The sequence below is a fragment of the Durio zibethinus genome, chromosome 13 (assembly GCF_047325235.1).
Source record: "Durio zibethinus cultivar Kanyao isolate XHJ-2024 chromosome 13, ASM4732523v1, whole genome shotgun sequence".
Classification (NCBI taxonomy): domain Eukaryota; kingdom Viridiplantae; phylum Streptophyta; class Magnoliopsida; order Malvales; family Malvaceae; genus Durio; species Durio zibethinus.
Window position 1 is genome coordinate 18,774,657 of NC_143174.1, and position 21,854 is coordinate 18,796,510.

Sequence of the window (21,854 nt, forward strand, 5' to 3'; positions counted from 1 at the left end):
GAATAGGCTTTGGTTTCGAGTCTAAAGGGGTTATCTTTTAGAAAATATTTTGAGGCTTAGTTAAGGAAGAAAGGGTGTCATTTCTAGGTCACAAATGGTGTTAAAACCCAAAATGGCTTGCAGCGGTGAGATCTTTTGAATGATATGAATAGTGAAAATAAAGAGTGGGAAGAATATCAAGATTTTGGAAGGATTAGATTGTGAAAAGTGACGAATAAAAGGTGAAAAACCATTGGTTTTGGCCTTGGATCTAGGAAAATCTATACTTTTTTTAAAAATTTGGTATGGTAGAAACGCTCAGAAGATTAAAAAGAATTTTTGGATGAAATTTGGGATCCAACTGACTTTAGCAAGTAGCAACTAACACTATAATCTAGGCTTTAAAAATTAGGTGGCTAGCTATCTTGTGTTTTTTTAAGAAGAAATGAAGTTTTTTCATTAAGAGAAGAAGAATGACATTATGTAAAAAAAAGTTTTCTTTTTATAATAGGTAAAAAAAAAAGACCTAACTCGACTCGTAATTACGATCCACAGCTTACTTAGTTTGAACTAACCTAGCCCAAAAATCCTATGGGCCTTGCAACTTTGGTTTTTTTATTTGGTGTTGATTTTGGGCCTTAGCATTAAAGAAATTGGATATAAGTTCTTCTCTTTACTCATTTTTGTACATATCCATTTGTTTATCTTTCTCTTATATATATATATATATATATGTTGAAATAAAAATGCATGCTTTTGGAATTAAAAATTATGAATGCTTGTATTAGTGTTTTTTTTTATATATATTATCTTTCTAATGGAATAATTATTATTGTTATTTGGAAAATAAAAATATATATGATAATATTTCTAAGTAAAATAATTTTGAAGATCCTACCTAGATATTGAAAGGGACTTAAATAATTATTTTATCGAAAATATTATTCTTATTTCAAAAAAATCATCATGCAACTTTTTCAGGTGGAAGGTTAATTTTTTTAAATTCTGTTTTGATGCTAGAGAACTAAGAAAATCTTATGACTATAAAGATTTTATTTTATCACTTAATACTTTTGAAAATAAGATTAAAGTATGATAAACAATAAAAAAATTGAATGTTTGAAAAGGTTGGAATAAATTAATCATGGTTATTATTCGATTTTCATTTGCATCACAATGTAGCCATTTTAAAATGAAATTGAAAATAATGATTTTGTTTTTCTAAAATGGAGGGATATTTTTAGAAAATAATAAGTTAATGTTTTTAGGTAAAAATAACTTTGAAAATCTTGCGTAGATATTAAAAGAAATTCAAACGTTTGTTTTTACCAAGAAATGTTAATTTTCTTTTAAAAAAATTATTACAAGATTTTTTTAAACATAGGATTAATTTTCTTAAATTTCACTTAAATATTGAGGAATCAAGGGAATTTTCCATCATTAAAGATTTTTATTTATAAATATTTCATTAAAGAGATAATGAAAAAGAGAAAAAAAGATTTGAAAAGAATGAAATAAAATTGATTGTTTACATTGTATGATTTTGTTTCTATTTGTATCATTTATTATATATTGCATCATATGCATGGTAGTTATTGATAATAAAATTGAAACAATCAAATAAAATTGAAAAAAAAAGATTTTTAGAAAAAAATTAATTCTTTTAAGTAAAAATAATTCTTGGGATCTTATCTAGATATTGGAGTGCTTTTTAATAATTATTTTTTTATAAAAGAATATTATACCAGATTTTAAAAATTATCATGAGAATCACAAGTGAAGAAATATTTTTTGAAATTTCACCTAGATATTGATGAATGTAGTAAAATATTTTGAAATTAAAAATTTTCATCTTATTCATAAATAAAAGGTTTTAAAAAGATTTTTATGAAAAAATTAAGGAAATTATTTTAAATATTAAAATTAAGACCACTTTTATCAAAACAAAAAGATAACATGTGATCAGTTGGTATGGTTTTTAAAATAGACATTATGGGATACTAATATTTCCTCACGCGTAATCGAAATTCTAAACTCAACTTTATTTTTGCAGGCCAAAAGAAAATTTATTTTTTTAATTAGTTTTAATTAATTTTAAAATTTTATTAAGAAGATAAGCTTTTTAGATGGACAAGCTTTTTAAATGACCAATCATAATTAGCTAAAAAATATTGTTAATCGTTAACTAATTCTCTATTTTGAAATTTTTAAAATTTTCATCTAACGGTTTCAAAACCGTTATGATAAATATTACTCGTAACGTATTACTTATATAGTATATGCAACATATTTGTGCATGTATTTAAATGCAGATGATCAGAGTTAGGTAGCAATATCAATACCTATGGGTCCAAAAATTTTTTAGAGTTATCTACTTATAATATATATATATATATAATTATCTACGAATTTATTAATTTTATCATTAAAAAAATGTTTAGATATAATATATATATAATTGGGACAATCTTTATTTATTTATTTATATTTTTCCTACAAACAAACAAAAACTTCTTTACTATCAAAAATTGGCTACCACAAACTGATCAAAGCCATTTTCATGATTTTTCTCTAACCTTTCCTATGGCGCATGGTGAAACATAACTACACCTTTCCTATGCCTCATGCAGAAACATAACTGCAATCTATGCAATGGGGGCAGTTTTGAGTTAGCAATTAGCAGCACAATGGCAGACGTCCGCTAAGCTAAGTGACAATAAAGTGTATGCATGTGTTTGTTGCAAAATCAACACAATCTGTATACTAGTGTATTTTTTTATTATTATCTCTTTTAAAATGCGTGCATGCCATTAGGGAAGATTATATTATATACTAGGGCTCAGCCTCGGCATTGTCTCATGTGTTAAATTAATTTTTAGTATTTTATTTCATTAATATTTGATTAAATTAGAATTTAAAATAATTGAATATAAAATTGGTATTATTAAGTGTGCAAAAGTTTTTTTAAAATAATTAGCAACAAAAAGTTAATATAAAATTAAATAAAAAATGTTAGTGTGTATTCTAAAGTTACAAAGTTTTTAAAAATAGTAGTTGTTAAATATAAATTGTAATTAAATATTTAGTTTGTAAGTACAACTGGTTATACTTGAATTCATTGACTAAAAAATTGCAGACTGCAGAATAATTATAGCTCTAACTAATATGTACACAAAGTATTATCCACTAAAAAGATCCAAGATTAAAAGTAACAACTCAACACACAAAACCAAAGATGTGATTGTATGAAGCCATTTTACATCTAGTTTTATTGGCCAGAAAGAAAAATTAAAAAAAATGTTTCTATGTTACATTTTAACAAATGTGAAAGATAAAGAAAAAATACATGAATATGCATGTTAAAGCCCACTCAGAGAAGCTGAGAAGCACCATGAGGATGAGCAGTGATTTGTCGGGATATAGGAACAAATACAGAGTAATAGAGACACAATATAAGAAAAATTGCTGAGGCTAGGAAAAATAGGCATGCATGTTACTAGGAGTTTCATTTTATCAATGTGAGTATTCAACGGATATGCCTACTGTACCGAGAAAGCTAAAAATTATGTTAAGACAACATTAAGCATTATCGTGCAAGCTGGTACTGGAATAAGTTTAATGAGTATCTTGACTTCCTCTACTTAAGTCACCATGCAAAGCTTTCAGGGATTGGGATTGCTTCCTTCTTCCTTCAGTTGGAGAGCTGCCTTCCCCAAGCATCTGCAACACCAAAACTTGGAAATTAGAAGTCATGAATAAAGTAGATTAATGGTACACTTTGGAAATTAGTGTGAGGTATCTTTCTACTACCCTTTACTACTACCCTTTATAGCAGAGTGTCTTCCAGAGAGCTTATATGGTCCTATTAACTCGCTTCTATTAAACGGGACATTTCGTTTCCTAAAGGCAGTACCCAGGACTTGGGCAACTCCCTAGGGGATTGCCTCCTAGCAACCTATGCCTATATAAAAGAGTACCAACAAAGAATAACATGTTGGATAAGCCCATAACTATAGCTAATGAATTGAAGGCCGCTCCCCATCCATGCTCTATTTGAATGTAGACTACCAAAATGAATGCCACAATTGCCCCAATAACAGAGAGGTAAAAGAAGTTGAAAAATCTATCCATGAGAGTCTTGTAATCTTTAATTCTTTCATAAAATCGATCAACCCCAAAAGAAGAGACCCAGGACCTTATATTTGCAGCTCCAAAAGTAGTTATATAAAGGATAGTATATAGATAAAACATCTGCCATGGTTTTGCAGGCTTGTAACTACCTAAAACCAGGGACAGCTGATCGCATTGATCTTGATTTGGCATAAAAACTTTCATTGTTATGCATAAAGTTATCCCTGTCAAACCCTATTGGATACAATTAGATTGAAAAGTGAACAAAAATTGATGGAAACGGTTTCTTAACAAAAGGGTTTTATAGGGATATCTCACCGCAAGATAGATTGTGGTGAAAATCGCTATTGTCCAATACCGACCAAGATAGGCATCAAGTAGAAAACCACCAATAACAGATGATGCTTGAGATATCTCGAGGAAATTGTTAACTACATTTGAAAAACTTGTGTCATAACATATAAATTTATGGACCTACAACTAGAAATAGATTAAAACAATCGTCATTAATCTTTTTTTGTTAAGGTATGATTAGCCACCTAATTGAATTTGTCATATTTGAAAAGGAGTCCTAAGATTAATTTAGGTATTTTTAAATAGTAGATTTTAGGCCACGAAATCAGATTTTAAATTTAGGAGTGTGGTTATGCGTGAGGAAGGTTATAGCACCTTCACAGTGCCCATCCAAATGACAGTATTAGGTTGATTTCAAATTATCCAAGCCTTAACCATATTTATGATTTACCAAAATATTTAATATTGAAAATTAATCTTAAAATTACTTTAGTAGTTTGGTAGCAATTTTAAGTCAATTCTTTCACTTCAGAAGTATTTATGAAAATTAGTGTCCCACCTTGAAGAGACTTCGTCATTGGATTCATTTAAATTTTAGTTAAAAAATAATCAGTAAAATCTTCTAATAGTTTAGTAAGATTTCTTTATGAATTTTTTTTTTAGAAATATATTAAATCTTTCACTAGCTTTGTAAGATTTAATATGCAAATCCTTCAATAGTTTGGTATGATAAAAATACAAAATATTTTGATAATAATTTTTTTTTGTGTAATCAATTTATGAAATTCTCTAATAGTTTGGTAGAATTCATAAAAAATTTAAATTCATGAGAAATCTTTTAATAGTTTAGTAGGATCCCTAAATTTATTTTAGAAATAGTTTTTGGTTATTTTTTAAAAATAAGATAATAAGAATGAAATTCATAGAGGTAATAAAAAAATAAATTATCTAATTTAAAATAAGTAAAATAACAACAACAACAACAATAATAATAATAATAAGTGAAAAATAAAATAAAATAAAAGTCTAAAAAATAAAAATGTTAAAAATGTAAACAAAAAATAAAAAGAAAAAGAAAAAAAACATGCGATCGGGTCTAGTCCAAAAGCAGGTCACATGCAGATCCACATAGGTCAAATGTGGGTTAAGATCCTTTTCAAAACGACATTGTTCTAGAGGGGTATTAAAGATGGAATCCCACGTTTTTTCTCAGATTCACCTCAGTGTTTCTATCTCTAGCTAGGATTTCTTCTAGCTTCTCTCTAGAATTTTTTAAAACCAATCGTAAAAAACTGGGCAATCTATCGATTTTTGGAAAATGTTGCCAGAAACTTTAAATCCCATTGAAAAGTTCAATCGAAAAATTCAAACATTCAAACCCTAATCCCAAATTTCTCAAAAATCCAAAAAAAAAAAAAAAAAAACTAGATATCCAACCCTTGAACCATAAAAACCCATAACAATTTTCATAAAAACTCAGAATTGTTAAGACTATTGCTTTCATGCTAACCCCCTTTCTGTCTTCCTATGTTATTCTATGTTCAATTTATAGCCATTTTTTTGTAGAAAATTTATGACTTAAATAGAACCAATCCAAACTTGAATCTGAAATTGGATTCTGTTCGATTTGGTTGATAGTCTTAGGCTTTCAATCCCTTTGATTGGGTTCTTTTTTTTATGCAAATTTGTTGCTTGATTCTAAGGGAATTGATATGATTTCCTCTCCCTTCAATTTCCTTGTTTATCAGAACAAATTAAGAAAAAAAAAAGACAATAACAACAACAACAATAATAATAATAATAACAAACAAAAGTTGACCCCGGACACAAATAGGTGTCTACAGTTGCTCTTTTTTGCACAATTTTTGTGAAGTAGGAATTTTACAAAGACAAAAGACATCCATTTTGTTCGGGTTTAAAAAATCAAATCAAAATTCAAAGTTAAAATGATTTAGATGAAGTCAAATTAGAATGTGAAAATGACTAAACTGAATCAAAGTCGAAAGTGAATGAGTTGTGCCAAAATGAATATGACCAAGATTGAGCTGCGAGTTAGAAAAATAAAATGATTTGGATTAAGTCTAAGATCAAAACAAGTGACTGGGATCAAATCACGAGTCATAAAAGTAAAATGATCTAAAATGACCAGAGATCAAAATTGAGCGACCATGATCGAATTGCGAGTCAAAAAATAAAAATAATCTGGACCTAGCCTAGATTAAAACAAGTGACGGGATTGAACCGCTAGTCAAAAAAATAAAATGATTTGGATTGAGTCGAGATTGAAATGAGTGACCTGGATTGAACTGTAAGTCTGAAAATAAAATGATCTGGACTGAGCTAAGATTGAAATGAGTGATCCAGATTGAACCGCAGGTCTAAAAAATAAAATGATCTAGATTGAACCAAGATTAAAACGAGTGATCGGGATTAACGCATAGGTTAGAAAAATAAAATGATCTGGATTAAGTTGAGATTGAAATGAGTGATCGAGATTGAACCACAAGTTCAAAAAATAAAATGATCTAGACTGAGCTAAGATCAAAGTGAGTGACTGCGATTAAACCGTAAGTCTGAAAATAAAATGATATGGACCAAGCAAAGATCGATGATGAGTGATCGAGATTGAACCATAAGTCTGAAAAATAAAATTAAAAATTTTTTTAACCTAAAATCCAAATATTCACAATTTGAAAATTAAAAAATTTACAAGGTTCCATAATAGCAGTTGAAAAATCTCAATACTCCAAGTTTCACAAAAAATTCACAAAGATTTCAAAATTCGTAAAAGGTCAAGATTCACAAAGGTTTGCAAGAATTCCAAGTTTCATAAGAATTTCCATTTCATAAGAATTTTCAAGTTTGTAAGGATTGGTAAACTGTATTTGAAGATTCGCATTCAAAAGATTTAAAGTTTCAGATAAACAAATTCACATCAAAAGTTTTAAGACTCACCTTCAAAATTCAAAGATTCTCATTCGAAAAATTTTGGGATGCATATTAAAAAAAGCTCATTTAAACCAAGGCTTTAGAACTTTAAAAGTTTAAGCATTTTTCCTTGTCCAAAAATGAAAGATCTTCCTCATTGGAGGAATCAAAAGTCAACTATTTTCTCGCAACAAAAATAATCATCATGCTAATAATGCAAATGCCTTCTAAATGCAACAACTCATTAAATGATGCCAATGCAAATGTCATAAAATGATTCAAATGTGCTCCACATATATGCCCCAATCATGATGCTACTAAATTAATGCCATGAAATTACAATTGTGGTAATAAGGTTCTCAAGACTCTACCATCTCATATATTCCTTCTCACCTTCTCAGAATTAATGATCTCAGAACACATCCCATCTTTTGATTCATATTATTTTCTTTATCTGGTCCCAACTCATAGGTTATATTGACCAACCCATTATTGTATTCATTTCTAGGTTATTTCATTTACCTTTTTCAAATCACCTCTTTAGGCTTCTTTCACTTTTTTTATCTTAGATTTCTTTCAAAAGAATGAAAAATCTTTATGAACATTGTCATTTTTTTATTTACCATCATTCTAATTCATGACAAATATGATATATTTTCTTGATTCATTTTAGGGATGTACATTAGGTAAAGAATAAGAAAAAAAAGGGTTTTCATTATTAAAAAAAATAAGGTTAAGAGCAATTCAAAGATGAATGAAAGCACAATGTTGTAATTGTATAAATGGGATATCAATATCCAAAATAATGACTATTCAAATAATTTTGAACTCTAACTTAGAATCTTCTTTCAAAACACATTCGATTGATATTCTCAATCTTTGAGTCAATTATCATCATCATTTTTGGGATCTTCACATAAAGTTATTTTTTCAAGTTTTCATCTTTACTTAAACTGCCTTTTTGGGTTTTTAGTTTAAATATTCTCTTTTTTTTACCTTTGTTTGTTTTTTTTTTTTTTTTTCACTTTTTCATTTTTTTTACACACCTCTTTCTTATCATTTTTTCTCATTTCCTTTGATCCATCAACGATACTTTAATCAAAATTTCAAACAATCTAATGGCTAATCATGCCTTAATTTAATTCATAATTCTTCAATTTAAGTATTCATATTTGATCAAAATGAACTTTTAAAGGATGTAATGTAGGCTACGGTGAGAGGTTATGAAAGAAATGGATGAAATAGGCCTAAATTATATTTAAAGGGTAATCAAACCAATGATCATTTCTTCATGTAGAACACCTTGATATTTTGTCGTATCAATTTCTTTTTCATTTTCATTTTCATTTTTATTTTTTTCTTTTCATTTTTCATTTTTCATTTTTCTTCTCTTTTTTTCTTTTTTCTTTTCATCATTTTTCAAGAAAAATTTCAGCATCACAGAGTTTTGCCCTTAAAATCACTAAAGATAAACAAACTTCTCAAACTTTGCCTCTATTTAAACAAACTTCTCAAACTTTGCCCCTATTGTGAGGGTGATCTGGATTAGGGTTCCTTAAAAGAAATTTTCAAAAAACTCAAATGGAGTAACAAAGAATAATTTTACCTTTTTTTTGGATAGAAAAAAGATTGCTATTTCTTATCTCAAACATGAATACTTTCAATGAAAGATATTTATCGATCAAGAGCAAACTTATAAATGAATAATTACAAAGATCATGTGTTGTATCACTTTTGAAAATTTTTACTAGATTTATCTTTTTTTATTCAGTAATCTCAATGAATAAACAATCTCAACTTATCAATCATCATGAATGATATTTTTAAAATCGAATCTGAATTATTGTTATGACTATCTGAACATTGATTATTCAAAATCAAAGAATGGATATAGTAAAAAGATAGGAGAAAGCAAAAGTATAAAACAATAGTTCACAAAAGAAAAAATATCATGAAAATGCATCAAATCTATTACTTTTATTAAAATGATAAAAAATAAGATGAAATCTAAATATATAAAAGAGATCCATATTCTCAAAAAATCTTAAGATGATTAGCAGTTTTAGTCAATTTTCCCAAAATCATGTCCCTGGATGATTAAACAAAAAGTCTTTATTGACATTCAGTTTTTTTTATTCATTGAAGCTCACCAAGCTTGCTTAGATAAATCTTTGCACCTTGTGCTTTTAAAGTAGGGCATATTTTTATAGAGTGACCTATATTCCTATTATGGTAGTCATATGTTGCATTAACGTTATATCATTTGAAATAGGATGGCTTAATGGTTCTAAAAGGACTAGGGATACTAGATCATTCTTGACCAACTCTGAAAATAGCTTAATATAGGTTATGAAGATAGGATTAATATGAGTTCTCTCTTAGTTGCCCATAAATCTTCTCAAACTACTTACTTGATTGTAATGCCTTAAAACTGGCGTATTGATAAAAATAGGCCCATATGTAGATATTTGAAAGGTTGATTAATAAGGACCTAGAGAGATATTGTTCATGGTCAGGTAATGAGGTTGGTAAGGGACTTCTGCAATATTTTGACTACTGAATAATAAGCAAGATCAATTTATGGTGGATATGAAGCATGACTTATGAATTATTGTATTTAAAACTCACCGCGTGGGCTTTAACTTTTTCTTTCTTAGGCATCTCACCTTTATTGGTACTACTGGCCTTTCCATCCTCAAGCTTACCACTTTTGATGGTATTTTCAATAATCTCCCCTCAAATCACCATGTCAGCAAAGCTTTTTATTGCATTTCCTATCATCTTCTCATAGTATAGTGCTTTTAGGGTGCTAACAAACAATACGATTATTTTTTTCTTAATCAAAAGAGATTAAACTTGAGCAACCATATCTTTTCATTTTTAGCCATATTCTTTAAGGGACTTTGTTACCTTTTTCTCCATATTTTGTAAAGAAAGTCAATCAAAGTCTATGATGTGACGATACCGATTAATAAATGAGCAAATCAAATCTTTTCATGTTCAAACACAAGTCTTATCTAACTAGACATACCATCTTGCAGCAAATCCAATAAGTTTGTCATAGAAAACATGCATGAGTAGCTTTTCGTCATTAGCATGGGTAGCTATTTTTTGACAATACATAGTGACATGTGTGATCAGGCACTTAGTACCATTATACCTCTCAAACTCAGAGACTTTGAACTTTGGTGAGATTGCAGCATCGGGACCAAGCAGAGGCCGCCTACACCCATTGAGCCATAAAAGTTTATACCTTGACTCATAGTCTTTTCTCCAGTAAGTTCATCTTATGTTTAGACCTTGAGTTTTTTTAACTTTTAATCATCTTTAATTTTAGCTTCTTATTCTCCTTGAGGTCATTTAAGTTGAGGACTGAGACTAGCTTTATCATTTTTTCAGTGAAGATAGGATTAGCAAAACTTTGAAATTGCCTCTGAATTGGGGCAGATGGCATTCTTGTATAAATGTACCATGAAGAGAATGTAAATTGTTACGATGATGTGTTTTAAGTGGAATGGGCATGATATGGGTTATAGCCAAGGGGATAGAAAAGGTCAATAACATCTTATAACGAATGATCTTTGGGTTTAACCTCTCCTTCTACAGTCTTACCTTTGTTCAGCTTGCTTACTTCATCTAAAATTTTGCTCAACTCTCTTTTGAACTCTTTTTGGGCCCTTTCTAACTTCTCAATGCGATTTGTATTGCCTTGTTACATTATTTTACCTTAGGCTTAGGTGTTATACTAGTGTTAAGCTATCCTCGAACCTTACCCATAATATGCAAATTTAAAATGATGTCTTTGGAACCATCAAATTATGCGTGAGAATGAATGCAAAAACAAAATGCATGAATGCAATAAGGAGAATTTACTACATAACAATTATTATAAAAAAAATATTTATTAAATTAAAAGTCATTTTTAACCAAATCCAACATTACTTCTATGAAGAGTCTAGAATTTACTGAGAAAAAAAATTCATAACTCGTCAATACTAGCTTTACACTTCATTAAAGAAATCTATCAATTCTTGACCATGTGCTCCCACTAATGGCACCATTGCCTTTCATTTTTCAATATTTTCTGCCATATCCTTGGCTTTGTAAATAGCCACAATGATTCCGTCAAGCAAAAACTCCAACTAATCATATTTTTTCGAATATGCTTCTTTCATTTGCTCACATTCTTTGATCACAGCCCCCATCTGTGCTCTAACTTCCACCACCACTCCAGTCAACATTTGGATGTGCTTTTGTGCTTCAAAAAGTGTTTTATCATTTTCTTGTAGCTTTGCTTACAACTGTCCATTTTCTTTTAAAAATTGAGCTAGTTCTCAATTAATGAATGACTGTGTTATGTTAAAATCAATGAACAAACTCTTTAATTCATCATTTTCTTATTCAAGTGCTTGAACTTTCCTTTTTAGCCTTTTGTTTGCAAGTTTCAAATCTTCAGACTCCTTTTTTAGGCCAGTAGAAAACTTTGCTAGGCTTTCCATGGATGTAATTAAGACTTTCCTTGTTAAAATTATTTTGTGACAAATATTCCTTATGATAAATCTAATTATGTGAATGCATAGTAAAAGAAAAAAGGTTAGTAGGCATAAAAAATAATGTGTAAATTCAAGGACCAACATATAGGGTTAGTATGTAATATATATATATATATAAAACAATGCATAAGCTTACAAGAAAAATAAACATCTAATCATGTGTCCTATTTAGGATTTTCTAACACAAAAGAAGGTATGGCTCTAACTTATATTTGGACCTTTATGGTTTACTTATATGCTAGGTTTAAAGGTTTGATAGTCAAAGGTTCTTAAATTATTTTTTACATTATTGTCTATTATAGACTAATAAAGCACCCCATCCTCACCCATTATACATTACAAGCAAAAAGAGTTTAATTTAAGTGGGATGCGAAGACATGAAATCTCACAAAGGTGTAGGTACTTTCCTCCCTCATAAGGGATAAAACTTGGGTTAGAGCTCATGTTATACATATGCAAATGAATGATAGATATATGAAAATGAATAAATAAATAAATACAAACAAGGAAAGAAAAAAAATCTTAAATTTATTAGGTTAGGCTTAAATAACAAAAAATTATTTACTGGCCTCACTCTCGATGTCCCCAGTAAAGTCATCAAACCATCATAATGCATAGATCCATGGACTTATCTCTAGACATGGATTAAAGAAGTCACTACCAATCTTTTTTGTTAAGGTATGATTGGCCAACTGATTGGATCTGTCTTATTTAAAGAGGAATTCCTAAATTGACTTAGGTATCTTTAAATAGTATATTTTAGTCCATGAAACTAGATTTCATATTTAGGAGTGCGGTTACGTATGAGAAAGGTTATAGCACCCTCATAATGCCCATCCAAATAATGGTACCAGTTTGATTTCAAATTATCCAAGCCTTAACCATATTTATGATTTACCAAAATATTTAATATTGAAAATTAATCTTAAAATTACTCCAATAGTTTGGTAGCAATTTTAAGATAATTCTCTCACCTGAGAAGTATTCATGGGATTAGTGTCCTTCTTTGAAATGGCTCCATCGTCAGATTCATTTAAATTTTAGTTAAAAAAATAATCAATAAAATCTTTCAATAGTTTGGTAAGATTTACTTTGATGTAGATCTCCTAATAGTGTGGTGAGATTTCATTATGAATTTGTTTTTTAGAAAATATATTAAATCTTTTAATAGTTTGGTAAGATTTAATATATAAATCCTCCAATAGTTTGGTAAGATAAAAATACAAAATATTTTTATAATAATTTTTTTTTACAATCAATTTATGAAATTCTCCAACAATTTGGTAAAATTCATAAAAAAACTTAAATTCATTAAAAATCCTTCAATAGTTTAATAGGATCCCTGAATTTTTTTAGTTACATTTTCAAGATAAGATAATAAGAATGAAATTCACGGATGTAATAAAAAATAAATTATCTAATTTAAAATAAGTAAAATAACAACAACAACAACAACAATAATAATAATAATAATAATAAGTAAAAAAATAAATTAAAATAAAAAGTCTTAAAAATAAAAATGTTAAAAATGTAAACAAAAAATAAAAAGAAAACCTGCAATCAGGTCAAGTCCAAAAGCAAGTCATGCGTGGATCCACATGGGTCAAATGCGGGTTAAGACCCTAAATTCAAACATTCTAACCCAAAACCTTGATTTTTTCAAATTTCTCATAAAACAAAAAAAATTATTTTTTGAACCAGAGATCTAACCCTTGAACCATAAAAACTCAAAACAACTTTCACAAAAACTCAGAATTGTCAAGACTATTGTTTTTACACCAACCCCCTTTTTTGTCTTCCTTTATGATTTTGTGTTCAATTTATAGCCATTTTTTGTAAAAATTTTGAAACTTAAACAAAATCAATCCAGGCTTGAATCCTGGGATTAGATTCTATCTGATTTGATTGATAGTCTTAAGCTTTCAATCTCTTTAATTTGGTTCCTAGTTTTATGCAAATTTGTTGCTTGATTCCATAGAATTGATATGATTCCTTTTCCTTTCAATTTCCTTGTTTATTAGAACAAATTAAGAAAATGAAAGGAAAAAAAAATAACAACAACAATAATAATAATAATAAACAAAAGTTGACCCCGGACACAAATATGTATCTACAACTTGAAAAGGGTCTATACATTACATATAACATAAAGGCCACCACGTTAATTGAGAAACGAAAATAAGCCATTCTTTCTGCCATCTTATTTTCTGGATAAAAAAAAAAAAAAGTCAAGTTCACCAAACAAAAGAATGTTTACTATAAGATTCTCTTGTCCAAAAAGCTTTAACTTCGATAAAAATACACATTTTACTACTGATAGAACAACATAATACTTTTAACTGTAAAAATTAGCAAACCAAACAACTACAGACCATAACTCATTCAGTCGTATTACCTTTATTTTTTCCTCAGATTTTCAACAACCAAACCATGAAATTGTCTAGCTAGATTGGTAGTTATGCCATGTAAATCATGATAGGTAAGGATGATCTCATATCCATTTCATTTTTTCACATGATTTTTTTCTGGTTCAAAAAGTTCACTACAAACTCAACTTCTTGAGCCCATAAAGTTCATATAGAAAGGAATAATAAAAAAGAATTATTTTCAATATATAGATCCCACTATGAATATTTTAATGCTCACCATTTAGTTCTATTTTTTGAGTAGTTTTGCCTAAAACTCCATTAACAATTGTAGCTAATGTTGAAGTCTTAAAAATCAATTGTATAAAAAAAAACATCGTAAATCATTGAATTTTTCGTTATAAAATAAGTGATTACAAAAATGGTTTGTCTAAAAAGAAAATCTACAAATTTCTTACTGCTTTTGTAAACCTCATTGACTTGAGCTCATTCCATTCAATTAGATCCTTTGTTTTTTTTCTGTCTCTAATTGCCATATTTTCTTCTTGACAAATTTTTTTACAATAAGTCAAAAAATCCAAAAAGCATGGAACAACGATATACAAAATAGTTTAAAGTTGAAGAAAAATGTTTTTCTTTTTTAAACTTACTTTAGCTTTTCAAGAACTCTTACATGATCAAGGAGATACTTGATAGCCATTATTGAAGTAGTCAAAATAGTCTTATAACCAAAATATAAAATTGTGATTATTTGATCAATGATCTCATAATTACTTAGTTTATGTCTATTACTATCATCTTTTCTCATCAAGTAGCCAAACATGTCCTTGTGGGATTTTTGAGGATTTGTTCTCTCTTTTATGAGTTATCCTAATATTCTTATAATATTTTTCCTAGCCTGCAAATCATAATAAAACATCTTACTTATTAACTATAAAAAAAAATTGCAATGAAAGATTAGATATCAGAGTTGAAATGCATGTCAATTTACCTGAAATCAAGAAGATCGATAAGAAGTGATAAGGTCCCTAAAACCAATTTAAAGAACTCAAACATGAATTCTTAAGCTATTGAACTAGATTCAGTAGTGGCACTTTACTAAACTAATCATAGAAATGTCGTATATACAAAATATCATAACATAAGCATGTTAGAAATAGGGGAACTATGTGCAAAAACATTTAAAATTTTTCATAGTTTTTACATGAATTTGAATGTCATACAAACCTCTTTGGTCTTTTCTTGTATGTTAATGACTTTGTTATCCTAATTATTGAGGAAAGTTCTCATGAATTCATTTATTTTTGGCAAAAGTTTCTCTCTGATCAAGGTGTGGCTAATGAGGGCAAACAAAACTCCTTTCATTTGCTTATGAGTGGAGCCATGGACTGCTGCAATGTTGCATTTTCACAAGATATCTAGCTTATGGTGGATCTAAAGTTGAACAGTTATATCCTTATAAGCTTATGGTGTGGACATCTTAACAAACAAAAAAATTAGATAATGAAAAGAAAAGAAAAAATATTATCTGAAATAATATCTTTTATAATGAATCCTATATAAAATATTTGACCTTCTCTATGTCTTCCTCTACAGTTCTTCATCCGAGAAAAGAAAAGGTCAAAAAATTAAAAAAACCAAACATAAAAAACATGGGTTAAAAAAAAAATAGCATGTAAAAAAAAAATCCAAACACCCTAAAAATTATAAAAACAACAAAACACCCACTAACCTTTAACTCAATTCCCAACAACATTCAACAATACATGCACAAAAAAACACTAATTAAACAAAAAATGGAAACCAATCCACAAAAAAAAGAAAAAAAACCTAATCCAATTACCAAAGAGCTTGAACAAACCCTGGGATAAAAAAACAAAAAATAAATCAAAAATAAAATGACAACTTCATTCAAACAATATGTAAAACAAAAAAAAATTCTTAAAAAAGACACAAACTATGCGATGCAAAACTATATTTCTATAAACAATAATCTAATTTTCATACAACAACAAAACATACAAAGAAAAAAAAAACACATTCACAACGGCATACAAATTTGAAAACCACAAAAGCCAAACCCCATTTAATATAAAAGTATATAATAGTAAAACCATTCAAAAAAAATTAAAAAAAAAATCCACATTCAATTAAACAACAAAAATTAGTCATAGATTTTATCCAAAAAAAACCAAAGAAATAAAATAAGAAATAAAAAAAAAAAAAGCCAACAGACCAGAAAAGGCTCTCTTTGACACCAAACTTACACTCTCTTAAATAGCAATGAAAACTGAAAAATTGAAGTTTCAAAATTGAAGTTCAAACACACCTGTTGAAATTAAAATACAGTTGTCAAATATAAAAGAAGAAAAGAAAATACCTATAAGCATTGAAAGAAGTTTCTGCTATTTTATCTGAGTAAATATCTCACTTATCCAACTGAAATGGCAAAAGTCTCTAAAAAATCCAAATAAAAAAAAGTACATGTGATAAGTAAAGATCCCTTAAGAGATATATAGGGTATATAGATTATGCTAAATATATAAATATCAGTATAAACGCTACAATTGATATTTATATACTAATATCACTCACTATCAGGCTCTTGTAGCTAGAAGGGTAGCTAGTGATTCCAAATCTCCTTTTTCTTTTTGGCCCGCTTAGATTGATAAACAAATTAATTTGAGATAGGCTTAGATACTTCAATGCATTATCTCTCACTGACAGTACTGACGCCATTCAACAAGCAAACTACTTAAATTTCTTCCTCCAACTTCATCTGAACAAGGTATAGATGGCAATGTTCTCCTTAACATCACTCAAAGCGAAAGAGTGAAAACAATACCATAGAATTGTTGAATTCGACTGATACCAACCCAAAAAAAGGAAAAAAAAAAAAAAAAACCTGACGAAATTAAGAAGAAATAACGAGCCAAATCAAATTATTAAAAATATATAAGGAATGCAAGCAGAGACAAAATGTCAAGCCAAGGAAAGGCGTCACGTTTAAATTACAAATTAATTGTGTTTTTTTTTTTTCTTTTTCAATTCTTTCATTCTCTCAAACACTGTCTTGCAAAATGAAAGAAACATAAATTCTTGCAGCTGTAGACATATAAATGGTATGGTGGACATGCAAGTCAGCATGCAGTCGCTATCAATTACAGAAATTTGCCTAATTATATAAGTTATAATGAAAGTACTAATTGCCGCTAACCCTAATTAACCTTTGCCTGGACAATGACTTAGATTTTATATTAAAAATGATTATATAAAAATTAATTTAAAAATCAAAACTTTTAAATTGGTAGAATTCAATAAAAAATCAATACTATGTAGAAAAAAGTTAAAAATATTATTTACCATCAAAATTTTATTAGTATTTATTCAATAATAATGAAAATTCTATTACAACTTTTAGCAAAATTTTTATTTGAAATGCATTAAAATTTATACACTTAATCATAAACCCTTTCAATTTATATATTTAAATTTTCGATTTTAATTTTTTATTTAATTCCTTTTAATAATAATTTCATGAATTTAGCCTAAAAAGCTCTACTTAAATCTTGCCCACATATGACTTGAGTTGTTGGTCAGTTTGCTTTGATTCTTTATTTCCCTTTTCTTTTCTTTCCCAAATTATTCATTCCTTGCTAAAAAACTACAGATTCTAAGAATTATTTAATCGAAAACTTAAATTCCAATTTTTTGCTTTTGTATAAGTTATATATATTTTAATTGAAATTATAGATAATTAAATTTTTATTATCAAAATTAAAAGTCAAATACCCTATTAACTGGTCGTATGCTCTTAAGTTATCAATTTGTGATAATCATGTTAAATTTTTATTCAATTGCCCAAAGGAAAAATGTACCCAAGAAAACCCAACGGAAAAAGCAAACCTTACACTTTACATTTTTTTTTTTTTTTTGTTTTTCATAGGAGGGCAAAGATATGACAACCAGGCCCAAATTCATCAAATTTCGATCCAATCAAATTTTATAAAATTTTTATTTTTTAAATTAAATTTTGAGTTAGATCAAATATTTTTATAAAAAAAATTAAGATTGAGTTTCAGATAAATCTCTGACCTATTATATATATATATATATATATTATTTATTTAATTTTATATTTATATATATTATATTAATAAAATTATTATTTAATATTTTAATTTAAAATATTAACTTAATAAAATTATTATATTTATATTTAATTAAAATTTTTTATATTAAAAATTAATATTTTTTGAATAATAATTTAATTAAAATTATTAAATTAATTTCAATCGAATAAGGATGATTATGATTTTATATATATATATATAAATTTTATATATATATAGATCGAGTTAGATATAAAAAAATATATTTTAATGTCGGTCCAAAACCAAGCATATGTTTTATGAAGTTTGATCAACTTCAGGGTGAGAAAAAGTCTATCGCAATCTAACCCATTGCCGTCATTAAGATCAAACCTTTAAACAAAAAAAAAAAAAACATGATAAGATTAAAACCTACACCTACATACCTTCTTTAGAGCCTCTTAACTTTGAACCATGAGGCGAAAAGCCTACACTTTGCATATTAATGCTCGATGATGGGCACTTCAAATATCAGTCCTACCAAGCCTACTTCCCGAAACTAGTTGTAAAAGTGCCCATTAAACCATGGTCCAATTTAGGCCAAGCTCAGCCCAAAAAATCAAAACCCAAATTGAGCCCTCTTGAATTGGCATGCCTCCAGAACAAGAAACGAAAAACGGAAAGCAAAAACAGTTTGTTGTAAAAGAAACTTGCAATCTAACGTAAATGTCGTTTTTATTGTTTTGTGTTCGGGTGAAAAAAGGCGGGTGCTGCATTCGATTCTTGCTTGGAAAAGCAATCGGACAAGAAACCCACTGAAATCGCTTCCGTGGGTCTCCTATACCTCGCTGAATGCAAACGCTACAGGGTTGAATACGTTGAGAATTGCCGCGCTTCTCGGGTAACTAATTACTATCTAATCTTAATTATTTAACAACAAATTTTGTGTCTTTTTTCCCTGTTTTTGATTTTGGGCTGCATTTCGGTTTGGGTTGTGTGTAGGTGATTCATTTTGATTGGCTGTATTGTAAGACCAAGAGAACGCAGAGGTTGCTTGATGATAGGGAAACGAGGAGAGGTCCGTTGTCACTTCCACAGCCTTACACTTTCAAGCACCCAACCTCTACTTGATTGCTTATTGAAGCTTTTAGACTGTTAGGGGCTTCTTTAGTTTCTTGAATACCTTTTATTATTATTATTATTTTATTGAAATTGCAGTTATGCAGTGTTTAGGAATACAATCACATAAATGCTTACTTGTTTTGATAGGAAACTGGATATCTGGTAATTGGTAAAGAAATTATATAGGCTTTTGAATTTGCCTTATAATTGCCTTTTGGTTCTATAATGTTATTTTTGGTGTGATTTCATGCTGGTTTTTGTTCATATTGACTCAATGCTTCTTAGGGATGCTTATTCTAAGTTATGATTTGATGATTTCTTGTATTCTATCTGTTATTGGATTCAGACATTCCTAAGAAGATATGTCTGTATAAGGTTTAAACTTGGTTGTACTTTTGTCAACTTTTAGTTTTTTCTTATCCATTTCTTTGTGGTTCTAATCATCCATAATGCAGGATGTAACTCAAGTGTGATGATGAATGAACATTTTATGCCAGTTATCAGCTTTCCATGTTATCCCATTTAAGCTTTGTTGAGTCATTGACTGCATTGATATGTTTGTACTATAAATATTTGGTTAACTTAATCCTCTTCCCACTTAAATGTGTACACTGAGACGCATTTCTTTCTACATTTTCGTTCCATTTAAGTTCCTGTTCATAATTCTTTTTTGGAGTCAGAGCTACGCATTGTCAACAATCGTTACTCTTCAGTTTCCTTTTCTAAATTTAGACTATCTTGCATCGCTTTGTTCCTTTCCTTGTTGTAACTTGCACTCTTAAGCATGTTTCCCTGCATGCCCTATGTGCTTCCATCTTTTGCTTTCAGTCCTTCTCCAATTCATTTGCCATCAAGTTGCTCATCTTTGTTTCTCCTAGATCATCGACCATGACTACAACCTATCAACTTGACGATAAATAGACCTAGCAATCTAAAACACCACATGATGATATGATACGAAAACAATATGAATAAAGAATAAAATATACGAAAGTGACATGGTTTAAAATTTTAGCAAAAATCATATATAAGTTTAACAAAATAAAAAAAAAAATGTTTCATGTTTTTGTGTCTATATGAATTATAATACATAATTTTCTAATAAAATATAACATGAATGTATAAATTATCAATATTTTACACTAATGAATACACGAATTACCAAATCTAACGTTAACTGGAAATGTTTTGCTGTTTATATGAAACTCTATTCGAGATTTACTTAGTTTTTGAACTCGTAAATATTGCTGTCGGATCTGTTGCAAAGCCCTGGCAAGATTTTGTGAGCCAGCATTAGTCTGTAGTAATAGTTGAATTTTCTCCTTTAATACTTTACCTCTATACTTAAAGAAAAGCATGAGGCATATCATTAGTTCGAGCAGTTTATTTTCATATAGCAGATAGGTGTAACTCTTTTATTTATATCTTCTGCTCGTGTATTCATTCAATCTTATTGGTTCTCCGTATCTGATGGGGTACAATTGGAGTTGGTCCTTGTGATACGGCTTTGCCACTGCCAAGTTTGCTTCGGTTCATCACTATGCAAGTAGTGAAGCTTTATTTTGGCTTCAACAAGGTGTTGATTTATTGCTCAAATATAGTTTTTATAGAGGTTTAATGCGAGTTTGAAAACATGGTGTCCTATCTGTCATGTAATACTCTCTCGAGACATGCACACATTGCATTAAATGTTATGATGGAAAGTGTTCTTTGGAAAGGAATGAGTGATATTCTGAAGACAGGTAATAAATAGTTTAAACTATTGAATATACTTGTGGAAGAATACAACTGCTTTTGAAATCTGAACTACCAGCTTGTTTAATGTTTTTTTTTTTTTTTAAATTTTTCCTGAAGCTTTTACTGGCTTGTTGGAGCAAATGAATGGGGTAAAGTATTGTTTAACTTGCTTATAGCATTTAATACTTCATATAATATCTCATTGACACTAAGTAGCGGCCTTCATGTCTCTTAATACTCATGAGCCTGATGTGGATGTATAATTTTATTAATATCAATTAGATCTGTTGAAATTGAGTTCCGAGATTAGTTGCCACATCTCTCTCTCTCTCTCTCTCTCTCTCTCTCTCATGCAGGCAAGATATATTATCAACAGATTATTGCTAATGTTGCTGGGTGATGATAAGTCAATGTGAAGAAGCTGTAGGTAATCAGTGTACTCTGAACTCTACCACCCATTAATCTAACTAATTTGAGAATGTTTGAGGGATGCCTCCAGCTGTGCAAAACTGGGTTATCTACCATTTTGTTTAAAGATAGGCATATTTCTCTATTGTGTTGTGAAGTAGTAATAATAGAGAACCGACCTGTTGAATTTTGTTGGATACACTTACCTTCTAGGCAATTTTGCAACCAAGGTCGATCTCTTGCTT

General features: G+C 28.8%; 1 long non-coding RNA gene and 1 pseudogene across 1 annotated transcript; one reads left to right on the plus strand and one right to left on the minus strand.

Annotated features, from left to right (window-relative positions):
* Positions 1 to 3,254: 3,254 nt before the first annotated feature.
* Positions 3,255 to 14,290, minus strand: LOC111302526 (protein NRT1/ PTR FAMILY 6.1-like; annotated as a pseudogene).
* Positions 14,291 to 18,768: 4,478 nt separating this feature from the next.
* Positions 18,769 to 19,671, plus strand: LOC149515382 (uncharacterized). The gene is made up of 2 exons (XR_016326873.1): positions 18,769 to 19,243; positions 19,345 to 19,671. It is a non-coding gene; the product is annotated as an uncharacterized LOC149515382 (long non-coding RNA).
* Positions 19,672 to 21,854: the final 2,183 nt, after the last annotated feature.